The 21,089-nt window shown below is 48.6% G+C and overlaps 1 long non-coding RNA gene across 1 annotated transcript; it reads right to left on the minus strand.

Annotated features, from left to right (window-relative positions):
• Nucleotides 1–16,454: 16,454 nt before the first annotated feature.
• Nucleotides 16,455–19,674, minus strand: LOC123184504 (uncharacterized). The gene is made up of 4 exons (XR_006492980.1): nucleotides 19,313–19,674; nucleotides 17,137–19,074; nucleotides 16,758–16,810; nucleotides 16,455–16,677 (listed from the first exon to the last, which is right to left on the minus strand). It is a non-coding gene; the product is annotated as an uncharacterized lncRNA (long non-coding RNA).
• Between the last annotated feature and the right edge of the window lie 1,415 nt (nucleotides 19,675–21,089).

Below are 21,089 nucleotides of genomic sequence, written 5' to 3' on the forward strand. Positions count from 1 at the left end.
TGAGGCCATGAAATCTGAGATGGGATCCATGTATGAGAACAAAGTGTGGACTTTGGTTGACTTTCCCGATGATCAACTAGCAATTGAGAATAAATGGATCTTCAAGAAGAAGACTGACGCTAACGGTAATGTTACTGTCTACAAAGCTTGACTTGTTGCGAAAGGTTTTTGACAAGTTCAAGGGATTGACTACGATGAGACTTTCTCACTCGTAGCGATGCTTAAGTCTGTCCGAATCATGTTAGAAATTGCCGCATTTTATGATTATGAAATTTGGCAAATGGATGTCAAAACTGCATTCCTGAATGGATTTCTCGAAGAAGAGTTGTATATGATGCAACCAGAAGGTTTTGTCGACCCAAAGGGAGCTAACAAAGTATGCAAGCTCCAGCGATCCATTTATGGACTAGTGCAAGCCTCTCGGAGTTGGAATAAACGCTTTGATAGTGTGATCAAAGCATTTGGTTTTATACAGACTTTTGGAGAAGCCTGTATTTACAAGAAAGTGAGTGGGAGCTCTGTAGCATTTCTGATATTATATGTGGATGACATATTGCTGATTGGAAATGATATAGAATTTCTGGATAGCATAAAGGGATACTTGAATAAGAGTTTTTCAATGAATGACCTCGGTGAAGCTGCTTACATATTGGGCATCAAGATCTATAGAGATAAATCAAGACGCTTAATTGGACTTTCACAAAGCACATACCTTGAGAAAGTTTTGAAGAAGTTCAAAATGGATCAAGCAAAGAAAGGGTTCTTGCCTGTGTTACAAGGTGTGAAGTTGAGTAAGAATCAATGCCCGACCACTACAGAAGATAGAGAGAAAATGAAAGATGTTCCCTATGCTTCAGCCATAGGCTCTATCATGTATGCAATGCTGTGTACCAGACCTGATGTGTGCCTTGCTATAAGTCTAGCAGGGAGGTACCAAAGTAATCCAGGAGTGGATCACTGGACAGCGGTCAAGAACATCCTGAAATACCTGAAAAGGACTAAGGTTATGTTTCTCATTTATGGAGGTGACAAAGATCTCATCGTAAACGGTTACGTTGATGCAAGCTTTGACACTAATCCGGACGATTCTAAATCGCAAACCGGATACGTGTTTACATTGAACGGTGGAGCTGTCAGTTGGTGAAGTTCTAAACAAAGCGTTGTGGCGGGATCTACATGTGAAGCGGAGTACATAGCTTCTTCGGAAGCAGCAAATGAAGGAGTCTGGATGAAGGAGTTCATATCTGATCTAGGTGTCATACCTAGTGCATCGGGTGCAATGAAAATCTTTTTTGACAATACTGGTGCAATTGCCTTGGCAAAGGAATCCAAATTTCACAAGAGAACCAAGCACATCAAAAGACGCTTCAATTCCATCCGGGATTTAGTCCAGGTGGGAGACATAGAAATTTGCAACATACATATGGATCTGAATGTTGCAGACCCGTTGACTAAGCCTCTTCCACGAGAAAAACATGATCAGCACCAAGGCTCCATGGGTGTTAGAACCATTACTGTGTAATCTAGATTATTGACTCTAGTGCAAGTGAGAGACTGAAGGAAATATGCCCTAGAGGCAATAGTAAAGTTATTATTTATTTCCTTACATCATGATAAATGTTTATTATTCATGCTAGAATTGTATTAACCAAAAACATAATACTTGTGTGAATACATAAACAAACAAAGTGTCACTAGTATGCCTCTACTTGACTAGTTCGTTGATCAAAGATGGTTATGTTTCCTAACCATTGACATGAGTTGTCATTTGATTAACGGGATCACATCATTAGGAGAATGATGTGATTGACTTGACACATTCCGTTAGCTTAGCACTCGGTCGTTTAGTATTTTGCTATTGCTTTCTTCATGACTTATAGTGTTCCTATGACTATGAGATTATGCAACTCCCGTTTATCTGAGGAACACTTTGTGTGCTACCAAACGTCACAACGTAACTGGGTGATTATAAAGGTTCTCTACAGGTGTCTCCGAAGGTACTTGTTGGGTTGGCGTATTTCGAGATTAGGATTTGTCACTCCGATTGTCGGAGAGGTATCTCTGGGCCCACTCGGTAATGCACATCACTATAAGCCTTGCAAGCATTGCAACTAATGAGTTAGTTGCGGGATGATGTATTACAGAACGAGTAAAGAGAATTTCCGGTAATGAGATTGAACTAGGTATGAAGATACCGACGATCAAATTTCGGGCAAGTAACATACCGATGACAAAGGGAACAACGTATGTTGTTATGCGGTTTGACCGATAAAGATCTTCGTAGAATATGTAGGAGCCAATATGAGCATCCAGGTTCCGCTATTGGTTATTGACCGGAGACATGTCTCGGTCATGTCTACATAGTTCTCGAACCCGTAGGGTCCACACGCTTAAAGTTCGATGACGGTTATATTATGAGTTTATGTGTTTTGATGTACCGAAGGTTGTTTGGAGTCCCGGATATGATCACGGACATGACGAGGAGTCTCGAAATAGTTGAGACATAAAGATTGATATATTGGAGGCCTATATTTGGATATTGGAAGTGTTCCGGGTGAAATCGGGATTTTACCGGAGTACCGGGGGTTACCGGAACCCCCCAGAGGTTAATGGACCAAGATGGGCCTTAGTGGAGAAGAGGAGGGGTAGCCAGGGCAGGCCGCGTGCCCCCTCTCCCTCTAGTCCGAATTGGACAAGGAGGGGGTTGGGGGCGCCCCCCTTCCTTCCTATCTCCCTCCTCCTTCCCCTTTCTCCTACTCCAACTAGGAAAGGAGGGAGTCCTACTCCCGGTGGGAGTAGGACTCCTCCCTGGCACGCCTCCTCCTGGCCGCCCGCCTCTCCCCCTTGCTCCTTTATATACGGGGGCAGGGGGGCACCTCTAGACACAACAATTGATCTCTTGGATCTCTTAGCCGTGTGCGGTGCCCCCCTCCACCATAGTCCACCTCAATAATATCGTAGCGGTGCTTAGGCGAAGCCCTGCGTCGGTAGAACATCATCATTGTCACCACACCGTCGTGCTGACGGAACTCTCCCTCAAAGCTCGGCTGGATCGGAGTTCGAGGGACGTCATCGAGCTGAACGTGTGCTGAACTCGGAGGTGCCATACGTTCGGTACTTGATCGGTCGGATCGTGAAGACGTACGACTACATCAACCTCGTTGTGCTAACGCTTCCGCTTTAGGTCTATGAGGGTACGTGGACAACACTCTCCCCTCTCGTTGCTTTGCATCACCATGATCCTGTGTGTGCGTAGGATTTTTTTTGAAATTACTACGTTCCCCAACAGACACTAACTCCACCGCTACCACATCGCTGCTAGCTCAATCTACCGTACGAATCAGTTAGTTTTAGAAAACACAAACAACAAACATCATACAACTGTGTTTTATCAAATCAAAGGCCCCAATGTATAAACAATGAGCTCAGGACAAAATCGAGTTGTGAGAAGCATCAAACTCAAAGTTAGCAGTGATAAATTTCACAAAAACCGCACAACTTTATAAAAAAGGTGTGGAGCCATTGTAGCCATGCTATTTCTACCTCATGATTAATTGTTATTTTTAAATCTATCATGTTGCACTCAAGTCTGAAGTTGCACAAAAAGTTGGTTACAACTTTTGGTTTAGAAACAACGCAGTCATGTACATCCACATTCTTGAAATCAATGTTGCACAGAGTATAGAAAATGTGGAACTACTCATCATCAGAATCTACGTTCAAGATCATCAACCGAGAGAGAGAATTTCATGGTCACTTTCCTCACGATATTTTGCACTAGGAAATCGATCGTATTTATTATTGGTATAGTGATCTGTAAATTGCAATGATTACTAGCTTTGCACATGCTTTTTTGCTCATCTAGATCCATAGACCACCTAACGACGACTACAAGCATTAAAGCGAGCCGAAGGCGCGCCATCGTTATCGCTCCTCCCTCTCTGGAGCCGGGAAACACAATCAGAAAGTCGTCGTGCTAAGGCCGCATAGAACCAACACACGAGAACAACAATCACCGCCGATGAAGAGTAGCGTAGATCAGAAGAATCCAGTCCGAAGACACACGAACGTAGACGAACGACGACCAGATCCGAGCAAGATCCACCAAAGAAAGATCTGCCGGAGACACACCTCCACATGCCCGCCGACGATGCTAGAACCACCACCAGGATGGGGGCTAGACGGGGAGAATATTATTCTGTCTTCAGAGAGCCACCTTCGTCTCGCCTTCACGAGTAGGACACAAACTATCGTGGTGGACGCACGACAGATGCCAAGGGATGGCTAAAGAGAGGAGGAGGCTCGAGGGCGTTGGTGGACTCCAGAGGCGAGGTTGGCATGAGCGGGCGCGGGACGCCGGACCTACCCAGGTTCGGGGCTCTCCGGAGAGATAATACCCCTAGTCCTGCCGAGTGTAGTTGGATGATCGATAGTACAATGTTGCTCCTGGAGCTGTATGGAGGAGGAAGGAAGCTGGCCAAGGCTTGGGCTGCTCCTTCTCTCCGGTGTTGCTATTTTGTGGCTAGTCCTATGCTTACTTGCTTTTCTCCCGTATGTGTTTTCTGCTTGCCCTCTTGTTCAGCCCCTGTATGATCGCGGGCTCCCGGGGGGTTTTATAGTCCAACTCCCCTGGGGGTACAATGGTAATGTTACAAGTCGGTGGGTCCGTATTGTCGGTGTCCGGGGACCCGGGCTGGGTCCCGCTGAGGGCTTGTGGTTCGCCGGGTTCCCCTTGGTGCGGGCCCCGCATGCCTAGGGGGACTATGCACCGTCTTGTCGATCATCAGGGCGTGGCCGAGTCGAGTCGCGTACAGTGCCCTTCGTCAGGTTGCCGCTTGCTATCGTCAGCAGTGAGGGCGGGGGCACTATAGCCACGCCGGCCGTGGTCAGCGGGTAGGTGAGGGGCACTGTTGCCACATTCCTGCTGACCAGAGGCATGGGCGGGGCAGTGTTGCCTCGGTCATCATTGATTGAAGTCTCGTCCCCATCATACGGCCTAGATGGGACGGGAGTTGACCCGCGGCTGGATTGCGTAGCACGCCACGGGCGGCGCAGGCTTGTTGAGGAGGCTTTGGCCGTGACGGGTTCGGCTGTCTTGCGCTAGTTGTTTGGGCCGAGTCGACGTGTCTTGCCGGGTCGACTAGTTTGGCCGGCTTGCAGGGCTTGGCCGGGTCGAGCGACCCGGCCAAGCGCGTGCCGGTATAGAGGGGCGGTGCCAACCCCGTTGTTTTTTGAAGAGGATCCGGATTCCGTTGCCTGCCTGGGGTCCATCCCCCCGACAGTAGTCCCCGAAGCTATGAAGGTCTGCCGTCTTCGGATGAGTGGGCCTTCGCAGTTTCCCCCTTAAGCAAGGTGGAGGGACGGGCCGAATTGGACCTCGACCTGGATCCGAACGATGCCGAAGCCTTGGCCTGGCGGGACATGAACCGGTCCGAGGCGGAGCTGGAGGCGGCGTCGGTCCGTGCTTGGACCGACACGACAGCGGCATGGGCGCGAGCCGGCGCGGAGCCGGCCTGGAGCGAGATGCAGGAGGGCACGGTGGTGGCGGCGACGATCTTTGAGCCGTCGTCGGTGAGGGAGCGCGGCTGTGGAGGCCAGGCTGAGGTGGTGATCCCCGACCGGGAGGTCGTGAAGGTGGCGGATGACACCCCGCCGCGGGCAGACATTGTCGAGCGAGCGGGGACTGATGGTGGTGGAGGCGGCGGCGTTTTGGAAGAGACGATCCGGGCGGCGGTGTCGGAGGCGCCGCCAGTTTTGTAGGAGGCACCGCAGGCGGCGGTGCCGGAGGTCACCCCGACAGCTGGGCCGGGGATGGCGACGCAGGGCATCCCGACGTTCGGGTCAGAGACGGCGACGCAGGGCATCACGGCGTCCGGGTCGTCGTCGGCGCTGGGAGGGGCGTCGGAGGAGGTGTTGGCCGCGTCGTGAGCGGCCAGCAGGGAGTACGCCTTGGTGCCCCGGCAGGGAGGGCGCCGAGCTGCCGTGCCGCTGTTGGAAATATGCCCTAGAGGCAATAATAAAAGCATTATTATTATATTTCCTTGTTCATGATAATTGTCTTTTATTCATGCTATAATTGTGTTATCCGGAAATCGTAATACATGTGTGAATAATAGACACCAACATGTCCCTAGTAAGCCTCTAGTTGACTAGCTCGTTGATCAACAGATAGTCATGGTTTCCTGACTATGGACATTGGATGTCATTGATAACGAGATCACATCATTAGGAGAATGATGTGATGGACAAGACCCAATCCCAAACATAGCACAAGATCGTATAGTTCGTTTGCTAGAGTTTTCCAATGTCAAGTATCTTTTCCTTAGACCATGAGATTGTGTAACTCCCGGATACCGTAGGAGTACTTTGGGTATACCAAATGTCACAACGTACCTGGGTGACTATAAAGGTATACTACGGGTATCTCCGAAAGTGTCTGTTGGGTTAACACGGATCAAGACTGGGATTTGTCACTCCGTATGACGGAGAGGTATCACTGGGCCCACTCGGTAATGCATCATCATTATGAGCTCAAAGTGACCAAGTGTCTGGTCACGAGATCATGCATTATGGTACGAGTAAAGTGACTTGCCAGTAACGAGATTGAACGAGGTATTGGGATACCGACGATCGAATCTCAGGCAAGTAACATACCGATTGACAAAGGGAATTGTATACGGGGTTGCTTGAATCCTCGACATCGTGGTTCATCCGATGAGATCATCGAGGAGCATGTGGGAGCCAACATGGGTATCCAGATCCCGCTATTGGTTATTGACCGGAGAGCAATCTCGGTCATGTCTACATGTCTCCCGAACCCGTAGGGTCTACACACTTAAGGTTCGGTGACGCTAGGGTTGTAGGGATATGTATATGCAGTAACCTGAATGTTGTTCGGAGTCCCAGATGAGATCCCAGACATCAGGAGGAGTTTTGGAATGGTCCGGAGGTAAAGAATTATATATAGAAAGTGCTATTTCGGCCATCGGGACAAGTTTCGGGGTCACCGGTATTTTACCGGGACCACCGGAAGGGTCCCGGGGGTCCACCTATCCCGGAGGGCCCCATGGGCTGAAGTGGGAAGGGATCTAACCCCCATAGTGGGCTGGGGCGCCACTTCCCCCTAGGGCCCATGCGCCTAGGGTGGGGAAACCCTAAAGGGGGGCGCCCCCTTGCTTGGGGGGGCAAGCCCCCCACCCCTTGGCCGCCGCCCCCCTAGGAGATTGCATCTCCTAGGGCCGGCGCCCCCCCTAGGCCCCCTATATATAGTGGGGGGGATGGAGGACCTCTCACCTACGCCTTTGGTGCCTCCCTCTCCCTCTCCAACACCTCCTCCTCCTCCATAGAGCTTGGCGAAGCCCTGCCGGAGTACTGCAGCTCCACCACCACCACGCCGTCGTGCTGCTGCTGGAGCCATCTTCCTCAACCTCTCCTTCCCCCTTGCCGGATCAAGAAGGAGGAGACGTTACGCTGACCGTACGTGTGTTGAACGCGAAGGTGCCGTCCGTTCGGCGCTGGGATCTCCGGTGATTTGGATCACGTCGAGTACGACTCCCTCATCCCCGTTCTTTGAACGCTTCTGCTCGCGATATACAAGGTACATAGATGCATCCAATCACTCGTTGTTAGATGAACTCATAGATGGATCTTGGTGAAACCGTAGGAATTTTTTTGTTTTCTGCAACGTTACCCCAACAGTGGCATCATGAGCTAGGTCTATGCGTAGTTCTCTTTGCATGAGTAGAACACAATTTGTTGTGGGCGTAGATGTTGTCAACTTTCTTGCCGCTACTAGTCTTATTTCGCTTCAGCGATATTGTGGGATGAAGCGGCCCGGACCAACCTTACACGTACGCTTACGTGAGACCGGTTCCACCGACTAACATGCACTAGTTGCATAAGGTGGCTGGCGGGTGTCTATCTCTCCCACTTTACTTGGAGCGGATTCGATGAAAAGGGTCCTTATGAAGGGTAAATAGAAGTTGACAAATCACGTTGTGGCTTTCACGTAGGTAAGAAAACGTTCTTGCTAGAACCCTATTGCAGCCACGTAAAACTTGCAACAACAATTAGAGGACGTCTAACTTGTTTTTGCGGCAAGTGTTTTGTGATATGATATGGCCAAAGTTGTGATGAATGATGAATGATATATATGTGATGTATGAGATGTTCATGCTATTGTAATAGGAATCACGACATGCATGTCGATGAGTATGACAACCCGCAGGAGCCATAGGAGTTGTCTTTATTTTTTGTATGACCTGCGTGTCATTGAGAAACGCCATGTAAATTACTTTACTTTATTGCTAAACACGTTAGCCATAGTAGTAGAAGTAATAGTTGGCGAGCAACTTCATGGAGGCACGATGATGGAGATCATAATGATGGAGATCATGGTGTCATGTCGGTGACAAGATAATCATGGAGCCCCAAGATGGAGATTAAAGGAGCTATGTGATATTGGCCATATCATGTCACTATTATTATTTGATTGCATGTGATGTTTATCATGTTTTTGCATCTTGTTTACTTAGAACGACGGTAGTAAATAAGATGATCCCTCATAATAATTTCAAGAAAGTGTTCCCCCTAACTATGCACCGTTGCGACAGTTCGTTGTTTCGAAGCACCACGTGATGATCGGGTGTGATAGATTCTAACGTTCACATACAACGGGTGTAAGACAGATTTACACATGCAAACACTTAGGTTGACTTGACGAGCCTAGCATCTACAGACATGGCCTCGGAACACAGAAGACCGAAAGGTCGAGCATGAGTCGTATAGAAGATACGATCAACATGAAGATGTTCACCGATGTTGACTAGTCCGTCTCACGTGATGATCGAACACAGCCTAGTTAACTCGGATCATGTTATACTTAGATGACTGGAGGGATGTCTATCTAAGTGGGAGTTCATTGAATAATTTGATTAGATGAACTTAATTATCATGAACTTAGTCTAAAATATTTACAATATGTCTTGTAGATCAAATGGCCAACGTAGTCCTCAACTTCAACACGTTCCTAGAGGAAACCAAGCTGAAAGACGATGGCAACAACTACACGGACTGGGTCCGGAACCTGAGGATCATCCTCATAGCTGCCAAGAAAGATTATGTCCTACAAGCACCGCTAGGTGACGCACCTGTTCTCCCTGCAGAACAAGACGTTATGAACGCTTGGCAGTCACGTACCGATGACTACTCCCTCGTTCAGTGCGGCATGCTTTACAGCTTAGAGCCGGGGCTCCAAAAATGTTTTGAGAGACACGGAGTATATGAGATGTTCGAAGAGCTGAAAATGGTTTTCCAGGCTCATGCCCGGGTCGAGAGATATCAAGTCTCCGACAAGTTCTTCAGCTGTAAGATGGAGGAAAACAGTTCTGTCAGTGAGCACATACTCACTATGTCTGGGTTGCATAACCGCTTGACTCAGCTGGGAGTTAATCTCCCGGATGACGCGGTCATTGACAGAATCCTTCAGTCACTTCCACCGAGCTACAAGAGCTTTGTGATGAACTTCAATATGCAGGGGATGGAAAAGACCATTCCTGAAGTATTTGCAATGCTGAAATCAGCAGAGGTAGAAGTCAAAAAGGAACATCAAGTGTTGATGGTGAATAAAACCACTAAGTTCAAGAAAGGCAAGGGTAAGAAAACCTTCAAGAAGGACGACAAGGGAGTTGCCGCGCCCGGCAAGCAAGCTGCCGGGAAGAAGCCAAAGAATGGACCCAAGCCCGAGACTGAGTGTTTTTATTGCAAGGGAAGTGGTCACTGGAAGCGGAACTGCCCCAAATACTTAGCGGACAAGAAGGCCGGCATCACGAAAGGTATATGTGATATACATGTAATTGATGTGTACCTTACCAGTACTCGTAGTAGCTCTTGGGTATTTGATACTGGTGCAGTTGCTCATATTTGTAACTCAAAGCAGGAGCTGCGGAATAAGCGGAGACTGGTGAAGGACGAGGTGACGATGCGCGTCGGGAATGGTTCCAAGGTCGATGTGATTGCCGTCGGCACGCTACCTCTACATTTACCTACGGGATTAGTTTTGAACCTCAATAATTGTTATTTAGTGCCAAGTTTGAGCATGAACATTGTATCAGGATCTTGTTTAATACGAGATGGCTACTCATTTAAATCCGAGAATAATGGTTGTTCTATTTATATGAGAGATATGTTTTATGGTCATGCTCCGATGGTGAATGGTTTATTCTTAATAAATCTCGAGCATAATGCTACACATATTCATAGTGTGAATACCAAAAGATGTAAGATTGATAATGATAGTCCCACATACTTGTGGCACTGCCACCTTGGTCACATAGGTGTCAAATGCATGAAGAAGCTCCATGCAGATGGACTTTTAGAGTCTCTTGATTACGAATCATTTGACACGTGCGAACCATGCCTCATGGGTAAAATGACCAAGACTCCGTTCTCAGGAACAATGGAGCAAGCAACCAACTTATTGGAAATCATACATACTGATGCGTGCGGTCCAATGAGTGTTGAGGCTCGCAGTGGCTATCATTATGTTCTCACCCTCACTGATGACTTGAGTAGATATGGGTATATCTATTTAATGAAACACAAGTCTGAGACCTTTGAAAAGTTCAAGGAATTTCAGAGTGAGGTTGAGAATCAACATGACAGGAAAATCAAGTTCTTGCGATCAGATCGTGGAGGAGAATACTTGAGTCACGAGTTTGGCACACACTTAAGAAAATGTGGAATAGTTTCACAACTCACGCTTCCTGGAACACCTCAGCGTAATGGTGTGTCCGAACGTCATAGTCGCACTCTATTAGATATGGTGCGATCTATGATGTCTCTTACCGATTTACCGCTATCTTTTTGGGGCTATGCTATAGAGACTGCCGCATTCACTTTAAATAGGGCTCCGTCGAAATCCATTGAGACGACACCGTATGAATTATGGTTTGGGAAGAAACCTAAGCTGTCGTTTCTAAAAGTTTGGGGATGCGATGCTTATGTCAAGAAACTTCAACCTGAAAAGCTCGAACCCAAATCGGAAAAATGCGTCTTCATAGGATACCCTAAAGAAACTATTGGGTATACCTTCTACCTCAGATCCGAAAGCAAGATCTTTGTTGCCAAGAATGGGTCCTTTCTAGAGAAAGAGTTTCTCTCGAAAGAAGTAAGTGGGAGGAAAGTAGAACTTGATGAAGTATTACCTCTTGAACCGGAAAATAGCGCAACTCAAGAAAATGTTCCTGAGGTGCCTGCACCGACTAGAGAGGAAATTAATGATGATGATCATGAAACTTCAGATCAAGTTGCTACTGAACTTCGAAGGTCCACAAGGACACGTTCCGCACCAGAGTGGTACGGCAACCCTGTCTTGGAAATCATGTTGTTAGACAACGGTGAACCTTCGAACTATGAAGAAGCTATGGCAAGCCCGGATTCCGACAAATGGCTAGAAGCCATGAAATCCGAGATAGGATCCATGTATAAAAACGAAGTATGGACTTTGACTAACTTGCCCGTTGAGCGGCGAGCCATAGAAAATAAATGGATCTTTAAGAAGAAGACAAACGCGGATGGTAATGTGACCATCTATAAAGCTCGGCTTGTCGCTAAGGGTTATCGACAAGTTCAAGGGGTTGACTACGATGAGACTTTATCACCGGTAGCGAAGCTAAAGTCCGTCCGATCATGTTAGCAATTGCCGCATTCTATGATTATGAGATATGGCAAATGGACGTCAAAATGGCATTCCTTAATGGTTTCCTTAAGGAAGAATTGTATATGATGCAGCCGGAAGGTTTTGTCGATCCTAAGAATGCTAACAAGGTGTGCAAGCTCCAACGCTCGATTTATGGGCTGGTGCAAGCATCTCGGAGTTGGAACATTCACTTTGATGAGATGATCAAAGCGTTTGGGTTTACGCAGACTTATGAAGAAGCCTGCGTTTACAAGAAAGTGAGTGGGAGCTCTGTAGCATTTCTCATATTATATGTAGATGACATACTTTTGATGGGAAATGATACAGAACTCTTGGACAGCATTAAGGCCTACTTGAATAAGAGTTTTTCAATGAAGGACCTTGGAGAAGCTGCTTATATATTGGGCATCAAGATTTATAGAGATAGATCAAGACGCCTCATAGGTCTTTCACAAAGCACATACCTTGATAAGATATTGAAGAAGTTCAATATGGATCAGTCTAAGAAGGGGTTCTTGCCTGTGTTACAAGGTGTGAAATTGAGCTCAGCTCAATGTCCGACCACGGCAGAAGATATAGAAGAGATGAGTGTCATCCCCTATGCCTCAGCCATAGGTTCTATTATGTATGCCATGCTGTGTACCAGACCTGATGTAAACCTTGCCGTAAGTTTGGTAGGTAGGTACAAAAGTAATCCCGGCAAGGAACACTAGACAGTGGTCAAGAATATCCTGAAGTACCTGAAAAGGACTAAGGAAATGTTTCTCGTTTATGGAGGTGACGAAGAGCTCGTCGTAAAGGGTTACGTCGACGCTAGCTTCGACACAGATCTGGATGACTCAAAGTCACAAACCGGATACGTGTATATTTTGAATGGTGGGTTAGTAAGCTGGTGCAGTTGCAAGCAGAGCGTCGTGGCGGGATCTACATGTGAAGCGGAGTACATGGCATCCTCGGAGGCAAGACATGAAGCAATATGGGTGAAGGAGTTCATCACCGACCTAGGAGTCATACCCAATGCGTCGGGGCCAATCAAACTCTTCTGTGACAACACTGGAGCTATTTCACTTGCCAAGGAGCCCAGGTTTCACAAGAAGACCAGGCACATCAAGCGTCGCTTCAACTCCATTCATGAAAATGTTCAAGATGGAGACATAGATATTTGTAAAGTACATACGGACCTGAATGTAGCAGATCCGTTGACTAAACCTCTCCCTAGAGCAAAACATGATCAACACCAGAATTCCATGGGTGTTCGATTCATCACAATGTAACTAGATTATTGACTCTAGTGCAAGTGGGAGACTGTTGGTAATATGCCCTAGAGGCAATAATAAAAGCATTATTATTATATTTCCTTGTTCATGATAATTGTCTTTTATTCATGCTATAATTGTGTTATCCGGAAATCATAATACATGTGTGAATAATAGACACCAACATGTCCCTAGTAAGCCTCTAGTTTACTAGCTCGTTGATCAACAGATAGTCATGGTTTCCTGACTATGGACATTGGATGTCATTGATAACGAGATCACATCATTAGGAGAATGATGTGATGGACAAGACCCAATCCTAAACATCGCACAAGATCGTATAGTTCGTTTGCTAGAGTTTTCCAATGTCAAGTATCTTTTCCTTAGACCATGAGATCGTGTAACTCCCGGATACCGTAGGAGTCCTTTGGGTATACCAAACATCACAACGTAACTGGGCGACTATAAAGGTATACTACGGGTATCTCCGAAAGTGTCTGTTGGATTGACACGGATCAAGACTGGGATTTGTCACTCCGTATGACGGAGAGGTATCACTGGGCCCACTCGGTAATGCATCATCATTATGAGCTCAAAGTGACCAAGTGTCTGGTCACGGGATCATGCATTACGGTACGAGTAAAGTGACTTGCCAGTAACGAGATTGAACGAGGTATTGGGATACCGACGATTGAATCTCGGGCAAGTAACATACCATTGACAAAGGGAATTGTATACGGGGTTGCTTGAATCCTCGACATCGTGGTTCATCCGATGAGATCATCGAGGAGCATGTGGGAGCCAACATGGGTATCCAGATCCCGTTGTTGGTTATTGACCGGAGAGCAATCTCGGTCATGTCTACATGTCTCCCGAACCCGTAGGGTCTACACACTTAAGGTTCGGTGACGCTATGGTCGTAGGGATATGTATATGCAGTAACCCGAATGTTGTTCGGAGTCCCGGATGAGATCCCGGACGTCACGAGGAGTTTCGGAATGGTCCGGAGGTAAAGAATTATATATAGGAAGTGCTATTTCGGCCATCGGGACAAGTTTCGGGGTCACCGGTATTGTACTGGGACCACCGGAAGGGTCCCGGGGGTCCACCGGGTGGGGCCACCTATCCCGGAGGGCCCCATGGGCTGAAGTGGGAAGGGATCCAGCCCAAAGTGGGCTGGGGCGCCACTTCCCCCTAGGGCCCATGCGCCTAGGGTGGGGAAACCCTAAAGGGGGGCGCCCCCTTGCTTGGGGGGCAAGCCCCCCACCCCTTGGCCGCCGCCCCCCCTAGGAGATTGCATCTCCTAGGGCCGGCGCCCCCCTAGGCCCACTATATATAGTGGGGGGATGGAGGACCTCTCACCTACACCTTTGGTGCCTCCCTCTCCCTCTCCAACACCTCCTCCTCCTCCATAGAGCTTGGTGAAGCCCTACCGGAGTACTGCAGCTCCACCACCACCACGCCGTCATGTTGCTGCTGGAGCCATCTTCCTCAACCTCTCCTTCCCCCTTGCTGGATCAAGAAGGAGGAGACATTACGCTGACCGTACGTGTGTTGAACGCGGAGGTGCCGCCCGTTCGGCGCTGGGATCTCCGGTGATTTGGATCACGTCGAGTACGACTCCCTCATCCCCGTTCTTTGAACTCTTCCGCTCGTGATCTACAAGGTACGTAGATGCATCCAATCACTCGTTGCTAGATGAACTCATAGATGGATCTTGGTGAAACGGTAGGAAAATTTTTGTTTTCTGCAAGTTACCCCAACAGCCGCAGCCGGCGCGGAGCGGGGGCGCCGTTGCCTTTGGGCCTCAGACCCAGGAGGAGGCGGCGCTGGACACCGTCAGTCGCCGCCTGCGAGGCCGGACGGAACGGCTCGAGGCCTTCGCCCAGGCCGAGGTGGAGCAGACGCGTGACCTGGAGCGCGCCGTTCTGGTATGTCTTCTTGTAATTTCTTCTTTGTGGGGGCGCGCCAGCGCACCCACTGGGTGTAGCCCCCGAGGTTCGGGCCAACTACGTAGTAGTTGGGTCGAATCTTTAGAGTGTTGGCCTTGTTCTGATTTCTGCTTTCTTCAGCATCTCGACGCCTTCCGGGTCGCCGCCTACAATCGTCTCCTGGGCAAGCACCGGGAGCTCATGGAGCAGCTTGCCGCCAAGGAGGAGGAGCTCCACGTCGCCGCAGGTATTCTTGTGCTCTTTTCTAGTGGGGGCGCGCTTAGCACACCCACTGGGTGTAGCCCCCGAGATCCGGGCCAACTGTGTAACAGTTGAGCCAAATCTTAAGTCTTGCTTTTTTCTTCTGCTGAGTCCTTCTTTTTCGCAGCCAAGGTGCTGTCCTGGCGGATTCGTCTGCTCCGGGCCGGTCATCACTATAACCGGCTCGTTGCCGACACCGGCCGTCTTGGCGTCGAGGCGGCGCAGGCGAGGGAGGAGGCGGCCGCGGCTCGGCGTTCTCTCGACGAGGCCAACCGGCTGCATGAGCAGCTAGCGTGTCACAAGAGCCGCCTCGAGACCGAGGTGGAGCTCCTTAAGGCGGAATCTGCCAAGGTGGCAGAGGCGCAGCAGGCCCTGGTAGAGGCGGACCAGCAGCACGGCCAGCTGGCCAACGACAAGGGCCGGCTCTAGTCTGAGGTGGATCACCTGCGGGGGCAGGTCACCACGGCTGAGGGGCCCCGTCAGGACGAGGCCCGTCGTCGCGAGGCGGCCGAGAAGGCGGCCGAAGACAAGGACGCCGAGCTGAAGGCGGCCCTTGCCAAGGCGGCCGATCTGGAGAAGGCGCTCGAGGAGAGCGACCGCGCCATCGAACGGGAGCGGCGTGGTATGATGCTTGAGGCGCAACACCTGGAAGGGTCCTTCTCCAGTAAGTGCTTTTTCTTGTCGTTTGCTGGGTCGGGATCCGGCCTTTCTTCCTTGTTGTTCTTCTTCTAACTCGCTTCTTCCTTTGCGGCAGGGGCCTTCCCGGAGACGCAGCGGCTGGCGGAGGAAGCCGTCCGCTATCAGCGCGACCCGACCGGCGTCGTTGGGTCCGGGACGGATCCGCGGGTGGTTTGGACCTTCCCGGAGATCATCGCCGCCGCTGAGGCCCGCATGCAGGTCCTGGAAACGCAGTTGGGGCAGCTGTCCCAGGCCGAACCCCCCTTCGACAACGCGTCAATGCGTTCTCGTATGTCCATATATGCGTTGCTAAGGTCTACACCAACGGATTTGTATGTGTTTCCCTAGGTGGCGTTGGAAGGATCTACAACAACGTATATGCTTACGTTGGTAAACGGCGTGTAGAAGCGTTGTTAGGTAACAACATATAAAGCTATAGCCCAACAACACTTCATATGCGTTGGTGGCTACCCTGTACAAGAGGATTTTCTAATGGACATTAAAAATAATTGGAACTACTAAAAGCTTTGATAGATAGCATGAACAATTGATGATATTTTATATATTGTTGTCCATAATTATTAGGTCAATGCCAGTACTGCATAGGAGCCAGAATATAACAAACAGAAAGATATCATATATTATATCGCTATGTTGCATTACAAAAAACATGATCCAAAGATTACAGGAGGTTAAACTATATCTTGTAGTGGCCCAATTCTTGACCTTGCAATCAACTATAATGTTTGAAACATTAATCCTAAAATTGGCATTCTAATTATCTTGTAGTAGCTCCAATTCTTAACCTTGCAATCAACATCTGAGCCATGCATCATCATTTTATCTTGGTGACCTACAACAACAACAATATGAGATGAGTAACTTATAGTAGAGAAAATCCGGCTAATAGAGAAGTAAAATTTAAATGAGCACCATAGAAATGTCTGCACACGTTTTGAATATCCATGGCTCATTGAGATAAGAATCTGCATAGCAAAACAGACACCTTTGATGAATCAGATCTGGCTGTTCATTATGAATAACTATCAGCTTGTATTTACTACTAAAAATATCCAGACAATATATTATAATAACTACGAGATGACTTCAGCAACTGAATAATGACAACCAATAGTATCAACTATTGGTAATTAGAACATCTCCATTGTCAAGAGGTCTGCACATTACTCCCGTACTACTCATCTTGGGATGATTCATTAGTCATTCTTTCTATGGTGTATAAGCAGAAATCTCATTGCCAACAACTTGAAAATCTTTAAATAATCTGCATCATGCAAAATTTCGTAATTACCTGAAAATTACAAAGTCACAAATTATAATTTCCTGATCCATGAATAAAATTCTCAAAACCTGCAGAAGCAACAACACAAAAAAAGCATCACCATATTCGGGATAATTTGAGTTATCAACTGATGGCTACATGTTCTCTCCAATAAGACATGGCAAGATGCAACCAAACTGAAAGCCTGAACAGAAAGAAAAGTAGATCACCACCCTATCTAATCTAGTGCAGAACACTCTGTATACTATGTTATCTCATAGCTAGGAGATTTCATCTCAACTCTAGCCAAATTTAGGCAAACGATGATACATCTAAACTATTTTCGATAACCAAGGCAATGCCTATGTAATACTGAATGCTTAAACCAAGCCATGTGACACACATAGTGCCCAAATAGCATGCAACATCAAGGGTATTGTTACGTACCGGCTTATTACCCCACACTTGAAAGTAGCACATGGCTCCATGGACACAACCATGTAGTCATTTCAAAGAAATATTAGGCATACCTGATTTATAGAATGGTCTGGAGTGCACGTATAATTAGACGTCTAATATCCATTTGTCGGAAGTGGACAATCTAGCTACCAAATATGTAGTTACTCACTAAAACAAAAATTGTGAAAAGCATTAGTGTATTATACAACACATTTCCAAAAAAAATATCACGTGTATAATCAAAGGTAGGTGAGCCGTGAGCCAAACACAGATACCATGATTTATTTATTACAATGCAAGAGGGACAATATCTCCCTATTACAAATATCAATGCAATGAGGCGTGCGCATACTGGTCCACATGTGGTTCAAGTTCAACGAGGAAATAAAAGGAGCTATATAATAAAGAAATAAATTAGAGGTAAGACGAAAACAATTGAAAGAACAAAAACTGAAATATCACATATACCTCATTCTATATCCTCTTGTTATAATTTTAAAGAGCGCCTGAAATCAATGAGCTGAGGTAAAGTAATCACATAGGAAAATGAAGAAGCAAAACTGTACGTACAAACTGTAATTAATGGCACTTACGAATTGTTCCATGCCCAATTTAAGTTGCTAGCTCCACATGAATTAGGGTGAGCAGGAGGCAAAACAGGGACGTAAATTTTGTTAGGAATCAATTGCTGGGGGCAAAACATTAGAAGATTAGCCCACCAATTATGAAAAAGATGGAAGAGAATCCTTGCTTGGCACTTTGAACCTTCATGAGGATAAGATGGGAGGAAGTACACGTTGGTGAGAGGTTTCAGGGGCTGGGGGTAAGGACATGATTGCGTAGTTGCTGCCGGTGACGCTAGCTTGGGCAAGCGCTCGTAGAGGCTAGAGGGCCTTCTCCTTGCGTTAGACATTCATGCATGGAAATAAGATGTGGATTGGACAGGAACATAGTGCTGTGAGGCTGCACTGCAAGGCAGATGTGATAGGGATGGGGCGGCCATCTCTCCGGCGGTAGCGACAGCGATGCAGTGGCCATTTGCTTCTTCTCTCCGGTTCGTCTCCCTTATCTTGCTTCTTCTCTTCTTAAGTTGTAGGCAAGGGTTAGATTGAGACAGTTCCTCATCCCTGTTTCCTGCTACATCCTATCTAGGGCTGTATTGTGAAATTCTCCTCACCGATTAATAGTTGCTGTGGGCATAGATTTGGTTTTTCTGTTTTCCAGATTTCTGAAATCAACTTAGTATTGATCAGAGTTGATTACCACACATACTTATTAAGAGTATACTCTGCTTATTAGTAACTGTGTAATGCCTTTCCAGTGAAGATTCAAACAGGGAAGCAACAAGCAAATAAGCTTTTGCTTTATTATTAAAATAATCATGGCAAACAAACATGTAGTTGTCTAGTAAAAGCAATGTGATGATGCATTATTGGGATCTAGACGTACACTGGTGCTTGAAAACTGTTGATGATAGGAGGCCTGCTTGAAATCTCTGTGTTTTGTTATCTGCAATCATGATATAATAATCAATCCCTCTCAAACCTTGTATATAACCGACAATATATATTTAGATCAAGGGGAATAGTTGATGCAAGGGATTCAATACCAAAACGGATCTGAGTGAGATGCAGGAATCCACTCAATCCCTGTGTTAATTGGTTCCCTTTGGGGAATAAATTAAACTGAACAAAGCCTTAAGGGATACCGGTAAAGAATTGCAGATGCGGGAGGGACAGAATAAGACCTGTTGAACTACTGCAGTTTAGGATGACGGGTGCGTCAGTACGTGCTTCATTCCTAGCTGTGCGGATGAACAACGACAACGGTTGCATCTCTGGTCACGCGAAGGAACGGCGGCTGCGACGCCTTCTCCGACGCAGGAGGATGGGCGGCGGCGGCGCCTTCCCCGGCGCGGGAGGATGGGCGGCCGCGACGCCTTCCCTAGCGCGGGAGGATGGGCGGCCGCGACGCCTTCCCCGGCGCAGGAGGATGGGCAGCGACGCAGTCTGTTTCACCAGCGAGCGGAGAAAGTGGTGACGGAGGAGGCCGAGGGCGAGGGGGCGGCGGCGGTGGTGGGAACCCTGGCTGCTGGGTGTGTCACCCGATTTTTTCAGAGAGATGTGTAAAGGAAAAAAAATGAAGGAATGGATATTTTAGATGTGCGAAGAGAGTGGGACGTGGGGGTACGGGGAGGTTAGCGCTAAGTGGGGAGGGTGGGTTCAACCAAACAACACATGTGTCTAAAAAAAAAACCAAACAACACATTGTGTTAACATCGTTGCAAGACATCTGTTGCTCTAGGGGGGGTTTTTGTTGTAGTGTCACAAGAGCCGCCTCGAGACCGAGGTGGAGCTCCTTAAGGCGGAATCCGCCAAGATGGCAGAGGCGCAGCAGGCCCTGGTGGAGGCGGACCAGCAGCGCGGCCAGCTAGCCGACGACAAGGGCCGGCTCCAGTCCGAGGTGGATCACCTGCGAGGGCAGGTCACCATGGCTGAGGGGCCCGTCAGGACGAGGCCCGTCGCCGCGAGGCGGCCGAGAAGGCGGCCGAAGACAAGGACGCCGAGCTGAAGGCGGCCCTTGCCAAGGCGGCCGATCTGGAGAAGGCGCTCGAGGAGCGCGACTGCGCCATCGAACGGGAGCGGCGTGGTATGATGCTTGAGGCGCAACACCTGGAAGGGTCCTTCTCCAGTAAGTGCTTTTTCTTGTCGTTTGCCGGGTCGGGATCCGGCCTTTCTTCCTTCTTGTTTTTCTTCTAACTCGCTTCTTCCTTTGCGGCAGGGGCCTTCGAAGACGCAACGGATGGCGGAGGAAGCCGTCCGCTATCAGGGCGACCCGACCGGCGTCGTTGGGTCCAGGACAGATCCGCGGGTGGTCTGGACCTTTCCGGAGATCATCGCCGCCGCTGAGGCCCGCATGCAGGTCCTGGGAACGCAGTTGGGGCAGCTGTCCCAGGCCGGCACCGCAATGACGGCGGACCTATGGTCGGACTCCGTCCAACCGAGCAGCTTCTCGCGCCTGGCACATTGGTTGGAGATGGGGCCGGACCGGCTTGGCGAGTGGCGCGTATCCGCCACTCGTGCCAGTGCTGAGATGACGCTCTGGTTCGCGCTGTCCTAGCATCCGGACCTGCAGCTGGACGCGTTGATGGGCCGGCGGGCGGGTTCGGAGTAGCTCTTGTAGGAGCAAGACGGCCGGATCGTCTCCCGGGCCAGCTACATCGCCGAGTTCGCCTTCCACGACGAGTTCCATCCGGAGCGGACGGAAGACGGCAGGGCCATGGACGGCAACGACTATGGCTTGCTCCTCCATGATCTGGGGGGGGGGGGGACTCGAAGGAGATGGGCATCTACCGCGACGCGGGTGCTGAGGAGGACACCAGCGCCTCGCTGGACCCGGAGGCCGCCAGGGGAGAGCCGTCGACGTCGCGACGCGGCGCTGGAGATGCCTGAGACACTTAGTGTAAAATCTGTTAAATAGCAGGTCCACCCACCCACTGGGGTTTTTAGGGTGTAATGAACTCG

This window comes from Triticum aestivum, chromosome 2A (genome assembly GCF_018294505.1).
Source record: "Triticum aestivum cultivar Chinese Spring chromosome 2A, IWGSC CS RefSeq v2.1, whole genome shotgun sequence".
Lineage (NCBI taxonomy): Eukaryota > Viridiplantae > Streptophyta > Magnoliopsida > Poales > Poaceae > Triticum > Triticum aestivum.